Source organism: Pan paniscus, chromosome 6 (genome assembly GCF_029289425.2).
Source record: "Pan paniscus chromosome 6, NHGRI_mPanPan1-v2.0_pri, whole genome shotgun sequence".
Taxonomy (NCBI): Eukaryota; Metazoa; Chordata; class Mammalia; order Primates; family Hominidae; genus Pan; species Pan paniscus.
The window spans coordinates 144,849,176-144,856,904 of record NC_073255.2 but is presented as its reverse complement, the minus strand read 5'-3'; the positions used below and the strand labels follow the sequence as shown (position 1 = coordinate 144,856,904).

At 44.6% G+C, this 7,729-nt stretch overlaps 1 protein-coding gene across 1 annotated transcript in view; it reads left to right on the top strand.

Annotated features, from left to right (window-relative positions):
• The first annotated feature begins 7,393 nt into the window (after positions 1 to 7,393).
• LAMB1 (laminin subunit beta 1) overlaps positions 7,394 to 7,729 on the top strand; it is a 79,634-nt gene continuing 79,298 nt past the window's right edge. The window contains exon 1 of the mRNA XM_003811210.5: positions 7,394 to 7,712. The gene's annotated coding sequence lies outside the window, so the exon portion shown is untranslated. The remainder of the gene's footprint in view (positions 7,713 to 7,729) is intronic.

Sequence of the window (7,729 nt, the reverse complement as noted above, 5' to 3'; positions counted from 1 at the left end):
GCTCGTTGAATTGTTTCCTAGATCACCCTAGGTAATAATTAACAACCCAGAACTATGAGATAGTCTACTCTACTGCTACAAACCTATCACTCTGATCCTCTCATACAAAGATATTGCCTGAACCTTACTGGCTTTAAAATAAAGGTGAAATAAGCAGCACTTTTCATTTAGCAAGCTTTTCCTGAGTACTGACTATGTGCCAGGCACAGGATTAGGAACTCACAGGGAGGTGTGGTGGCGATTTCAGGGACTCACTGAAAGCAGAACTTGACCCTTCAAAGAGAGAAAGACAGAGCCTAGATAAAAAGCAGAGTAAAGGAAGACTAAAAAATTGAATATTTGGAAGACAGTCTTTTTTTTTTTCCTCCAGATTTTGCTGAATTTCAGCATCCTTAAAAGCTGGGGAAAGTACCATCAGCTGTAATTTAAAACTTCAAAATAATCTTTAAAATACAATTTCAGGTGGGTTCCTGTAAGAGATGAACTGAGTTTTAATTAGGAAAAGTTTTTCTGATATGGAATAAGTATTTCCCACTGAGTGTTAGCTGTCTACTCAATCTGACATCAGTGTTTTTCAATAAACGTCGTGATTCACTCATGAACGGATGTAAAAGTTAATGTGCCAGAAAAATAAAGCCTGGGTTCATGACTAGTATTCAAGTCTTAAGGCGTTTACTTGACTACATTTAAGTTACTCCTGTTATGGATCTGATAAAACTTTCTTTAAAAGAGATTTCCTCTGGCCCTCTAGCACTAACTCAGACATTAATCTCCCTCCTACTCATTTTTAAGGTGCCAGGTTAGCAACCAGGTGCCAAAATTCATATACAAGAGTGAACTGAGAAAAACTTGCCCCATTTAGGCATTCCTGTTAAATATAGATTCAAACTTTTTAAAAAAGGTTTGGAATTTATGGGCATAGATGGGTAGAAATTAAGCGGCACCCTTTCTTCCATTGGATCCTGCCACCTTCTTGGGAGGTGAAATGCAATGGGTATGCAGCCTTGCAGAAAGCCTGTAAAGAGTTTGAATGAGGCTTTCTTGCACCTATTTTAGTGACTGTCTTCAAACGAATGTAGATTTGAGTGCTCTCATTTGTGATCTCTTTTGAGATATTTAAGAATAGACAAATGACCATTTATTTTATTTTATTTTACTCTATTTTATTTTATTGAGATAGAGTTTCACTCTGTAGCCCAAGCTGAAGTGCGGTGGTGCGATCTCAGCTCACTGCAATCTCCACCTCCAGGGCTCAAGTGATTCTCCTCGTGCCTCAGCCTCCCGAGTAGCTGGGACTACAGGCACATGCCACCATGCCCGGCTAATTTTTTGTATTTTAGTAGAGACAGGATTTCACCATGTTGCCCAGGGTGGTCTCGAACTCCTGAGCCCAGGCGATCTGCCTGCCTCAGCCTCCCAAAGTGCTGGGATTACAGGTGTGAGTCACCATGCCTGGCCAACAAATGACCATTTTTAAGACAGTGTTGATAAAGTCCTGCCTGCATCAGTCAATATGCTGCAGTTTTTTTTAAGCCTCCTAAATTTCAGGCTAAAAACAACAAGTTTAGGTCTCTCTCATGCTACATGTCTAGAAAAATGTATTGGCTAAGGTAAAGTGTACTGGCTTCAGGTATAGCTGGATCAAGATACTCCAAAGTGTTCTTCAAGGACCCACCCTCTGGTTCCCTCAGATCTTCTTTCCTTTGTGTTGGCTCCAGTCTCAAGCAGCCTCCACCAGTTCCAGGCTGACATTCACATAACTCCCAAGTCCAGAGGGAAAAAGAGGTGTTTTTTGTTTTCTGTTTGTTTTTTCCCAGGAATTCCAACAAAAATCCCAGAGTCACCTTATAGAATATATGAGTTTCATATCCATCCCTGAACCACTCACTAGAAAGAGGAAGATGGAAATGCACTGAATAGCCTGGAGTTCATGGGGGAATTAGCCCTATCCAAATCAATTAAGCTGAAAATCGGAGAGGACTAGTCCCTCAAGGAAAATCCAGCCAATGTTACCAGATGAAGGGAGGATGAATGTTAACGCAAGCCCAAACTACTGTTTGCGTTATATGGTTCGAGGCTTAAAATGTTGTGACTCCCTGCCTGGTGTCAGGCCCTGATGGTTTTCCTATTACAGAGGATAGCAATAATGTCCCCTGTGTGTTCCCTTAACAATTATAAAGAAGGTTACTCAATTTTATTCATCCAACAAGCAGATATTGTGTGTCTATAATACACTAGAAACTGCCACCTGACGGGAATCCAAAGTCTAATGAAAGACAGTCTCTGCTTCTGGGAAGAAGGAAACTAAAACAAAACTACAAATTACTGTTCTACGTACTATAAAAGACATATATATATATATATATACACACACACACATATACATATATATACACATATACATATATATATACACACATATACATATATATATATATATATATATATATATATATATATATATATAAAGTATAGTATGACATTTGACCTGAATCTTACTGGTCATTGAATTTACTTTTCTAGATCAATTCTGAATCTCACAAAATGCACTTAAATATAATTTTTAAAACAGAAAAATCTAGTATTTTTCATGAGAACAATGTTATATAAATAGCCACATTTCAGGACCCAAAGATTGAAGTCTAGAATGTAGCATCCTTGTTGTTGTACTGTCAATCAGGATTTCAAAGGAGACACACACATGGTGTTCTAAGACTGTGTGAAAGTGAAGGTGACCTTGAAAACAGTTCTTGTTTTGTTTTCAAACGAAAATAATAAATGCTGCAGGGAGATAACTGTCACACATTCTTTGAGACAGAACAGCCAACAATTTGCAATCCCATCTGCCATTTAAACTGCTGCAGAATTCTCTGGTAAAGACTGCTTTATGCTAAAGCAGGTAGTGCCAGCTTAGTACAAATGACAGACAAGAGAGGGTTGTGTTGACAGCCAGAGCAAAGCCCTGGACAGGCTTACTAACAGAAGAGATTCATTCCTCCTCAACTTGTCACATCTTCACAAATCAGAGGAAATTGTATGAAATATAATAGATGAGAAGAATTTGTGAGTGAAACTTGGAAGTATTCCCAAAATTAAGTCAAGTGGTGGTATTTCTTTTTCTCTTTGGCTAGAAATTCATATTAAGGTAGAAAAAAGTGGACATTTAAGATTTAAGGAAGTTTTAAAAACATGGAGACTAGCCTTCATTTACTTTCATTCGAGACACACTTATCGAGCACATGTAATGTGCCTCATTTTATGCAAGGCAACATTAATGCAAAAACGAATGTTACACAATACTTGTCCTTGTCTCACTGTCTATTGGGGGAGATAAGGGCATAAACAAATAGTTACAGCATCATGTTATATATGCTGTAACAGGCTTTTACAAGGAGGAGGAGAGAGAGGCTCATGGAGAAAGTCATGTTTAAGAGGAGTCTTCAAAGGTGTGCAGTTCACTAAGTTGACAAGGTCAAGGAGGACCCACGTAGTGAAAGGAAAGTCATGAAGGGATAAAGTATGTCATACACAGGGAAGGAGCAGAGGGCAGCCATTGAAGGCTTTTGAATAAGGGAATGACATGATCAAAGTTTTGACTCTGAAAAAATCCTTCTGCGGGTATTAGGAAGGATTAGACTGAAGAGAGGAAGAGTCTGGAAGTAGGAACACCTGTCGGGGGCTCTGGCAGGCATTCAGACTGAACTCTAAGGGAGGGCAATGAGGTTGGAGCAAGGGGACATGCTGGCTAGTTGCTAGGAAAGTAGAAATGACAGGACCTGGTGATGGGGAGGGGAGGGAATGAAGGAACGAGAGGTGTCCAAGATTCCCAGGCTAGGCTGGCTTCATGGGCGTGTGATTTGTGCAATTGCACAGCCCCCCCTACCCCACTCAGGAGAGTCCCATGCTAGGTTTAATGCTCTTTCACTGTCTTTACATTAATAATAATAGAGGGGCTCCACATTTGTGCCCTGCTAATCATGCAGCCAGTCCTGTTCCCAGATCTCTGTCTTGAGCTAAGGGGTGGATTATGGTGCCAATAATTGAAATGGGAAACAGAAGAAAGAACACATTTTGTTGTAGGAGAGGTGGGTGGAGAGATTTCAGTTTTGCCACAGATGAATTTCATTTACCTATGGGTCATCGAAGTAGAGATATTCAATGGCCGGCCTGTTAGAAATGGTATGTAAATTCCAAGTGAGGTACAAGCTAGAGATATGGGAATTAGACGTTGAGGAGGGTCCAATGGTGCACCCCTGGATATGGATGAGTAAAGGGAGCAGAAAAGAGAGACAGAACCTCTGGTAGCACCAATGTTTAAGGGATCAGAGAAGGGCAAGATAAATGGGAGAGGAGGGGTCAAAGTCTTGTGGGAAAATTCTGGAATTATGTCCTGGAAGCTAAGGAGAAAGGAGTCTCAAGAAGGAGGGTGTGATCATCTGAAGCATAAGCCACAAAGAGATCAAATAAGATCACAGTGGGAAAATGTCCATTGCATTCAGATTAGAAAGTCAAGGGCACTTACCAAGAATAAATGTGTGCGCAAAGAATTGCAGGGTGGACAGAGCTTCCCCTCCTTCCTAGGAAGACATTGTAGATGCCACGCCCATCCCAAGCTCTTGGATACTAGGGGCCGAGAGGAAGTGTCACTTTCTAAAGAACAAACACAACAGGTGGACCCTGTTTCTAAAGGGTTAACCCGCCTTCCCCGAGTGCAGGGCATGAGAGTTTTAGCCGTGGGCACCTGGGCACCGTTTGGTGATTCTCCAAAGGAAGGAGAGGGAGTATAGAGTCTTTATCCTTCATTCCAGCCACATTGCCTAGAGCAGGAGTGTGGAACAAAGCTCAAGCTTTGATTGAGCAAACCCTGGAATTTGCTCAATCCTTCCTTTGGCTTCATAGCTCAGGTTCTTGAAAGTATAGTTTGCTCTTATGCTCTGCTTTCCCCAAGTTCCTCCTCCATTCCATGGCAGTGTAGCTTCCATCTCCACCACTCCACCACTGTTCTTGGTAACTGACCTTGATTTTTTTTTTTTTTTTTTTTTTTTTTTTTTTTTTTTTTGGAGACGAAGTCTTGCTCTTTTTGGCCAGGCTGGAGTGCAATGGCTCAATCTTGGCTCACTGCAATCTCCACCTCCCGGTTTCAAGCAATTCTCCTGCCTCAGCCTCCCAAGTAGCTGAGATTACAGGCGCCTGCCACCACACCTAATTTTTGTATTTTTAGTAGAGACGGGTTTCACCATATTGGACAGACTGGTCTCGAGCTCCTGACCTCGTGATCCACCCGCCTCACACCCCTTACAGGCATGAGCCACCGTGCCTGGCCACCCTTGGCTTTCTAATTGCTGAATGCAATGGACATTTTCCCACTGTGATCTTATTTGATCTCTGTGGCTTATGCTTCAGATCTCCCTCTTGAAACTCTTTTCTCCTTAGCTCAATCTTTGATTCCATGAGCAAATCTCCAGAGCTCAAGCTTTGATTCCATGCAATGCAGGGTTTGTGTTGTTTTTACTTAAAACAGGAGGCTGAGCAAGTATATGAGAGCACTGAACTTAGTAGATGAGAGGAGGGCACACTTCTAGGAGAGAAGCACAAAAGATACAGGTGGGAAGGGAGGTAGGCAAATTCATAGATGAAGTGGTCAGAAGGTGAGTGTTACACACATTCCTCCCCCTGCACATATACAGGCAAATTTTTAAAAACCGAATTTTCTCAGTAGTGTTCAATTTACTACTGCAAGTGAGGTGATCAGGAGAGCAGGCAGGCTTCTGAACAGTGCTGAAGGTAAATGACCTTTTGCAAGGGGAGAGGACGCTGACCAGGGACAGGTAGCAAGGAGGGCTCAGCTGCTGTGAGAGCAGAGGTTAGGCTCAAGAAAGAAAAGGAGCTGAAAAATGCTTGCAGTGTGTGCACATGAAAATACGAAACTCTGGCCCAGGGTATTAAAAGCTCAACAGGAAGAAAAGACATTTGCCTTTTAATATTTTTCTTTTAATTAAGCCCTGAAGACCCTCCATTGCAATTCTACAGCCTCCCAACAGCAAGGACTTTCTCAGCGCTCTCAGGCTACCCAGCCGGCGCAGAGGATCCTAAGCCTCAGCAGAGGCAAAACCTCCCCAGGCTGTAGCAGGGCAAGTGCTGATTTGGTGAATAATTAATGCCTCACTCACCTAGACCCCAAGGCTCCCGCCTGCCTCAGACTCGTGCAGGCTTACGAACTCGTAAAGCAGCTGACTCTATGGTCTAATGATTAAACTTCTCAGGGCCTTATTTCGTTACAGCTAAGTTAAAAACTGACCAGCTAGCCGCTTAAACTCTTCTCCCGGAAATGACTGGAAAACAAGCCAAGTCTCCTGACTGGACTGACAACTAACTATACTCCCTGAATTCCAGCCACATTTGCCCAGAGCAGGACTACAAGCTTTGACTCTGTCCATTGCTAAGGGTAGCAGAATGGGTGGTGGGGTCCCGTCACCAACCTCTTTTCCCTCTCCAACCCCTAGAAGGTGGTGAGCTTCTATGTACCCCCAATTTCAGCAGGCAGGTTACACTGTGTTGTTAGAGACCCTTCATTAGAGGCCCTCTCCCCACCTCAGCATTTGCACACCATGGAGAATCGTCGAGATGAGCGTTGTGGGGAAGTGCCTCTCATGAGAGATTTCCACTTCCTGGCTGTGTCAACTCTTCCACGGCGAGATGGGAAAGGGAGTCAGTAGCAATAATAGTGTCATTTGAGGAATTACCTGAGCTAAAGCCATCATCTGGATATAGGTAGGAAGATTTTTTTTTTTTTTTTTTTGAGACGTAGTTTTGCTCTTGTCGCCCAGGCTGGAGTGCAATGGCACGATCCCGGCTCACGGCAACCTCCTTCTCCCAGGTTCAAGCGATTTTCGTGCCTCGGCCTCCCGAGTAGCTGGGATTACAGGCGCCCGCCACCACGCCCAGCTAATTTTTGTATTTTTAGTAGAGATGGGGTTTCACCATGTTGGAAGTAGATTTTTTAAAAACAGAACTGGAGGTTCAATTCAATGCCGTGACCACCTGGGTAACAGGGATTACAGATAGGTCCTGAATAAATGTGTGCGCAAAGAATTGCAGGGCGCACAGAGCTTCTCCTCCTTCCTAGGAAGACACAGTAGATGTCGCGCCCATCCCAAGCTCTTGGATACTAGGGGCGGAGAGGAAGTGTTACTTTCTAAAGAACAAACACGACAGGTCGACCCTGTTTCTAAAGGGTTAACCCGCCTTCCCCGAGCGCACGGCACGAGAGTTTTAGCCGTGGGCACGTTTGGTGATTCACTTCTTGCGAACGTAAATGCGCGAGTCCGCGGTAGGTCCCGCCGGCCCCCTGGCTGGGCAACCTGAACACCCACCTCGGAGACGTCCCCACGCATCCGCCCCCCTCGCTGGACGGCCCCGCCGCGCGCCGTTCTGGGACGCGCACCCCGGGGCGGATCCGCCCTGGGACCTGGAAGCGCCCCAGCCCCGCAGCGATCGCAGATACGGCTTTCAAACAAAAGAGGCGCCCCGGGGGGTGGGACCGGGACCTCACCCGGTCCTCGCAGAGTTGCGGCCGCCCGCCCCTTCAGCCCCGGCTCTCCGTATGCGCATGAGCAGAGGCGCCTCCCTCTGTTCCTCCCAAGGCTAAACTTTCTAATTCCCTTCTTTGGGCTCGGGGGCTCCTGGAGCGGGGCGAGCGCTCGCGTCGCCGGGTGAGGAGAACAAAGTG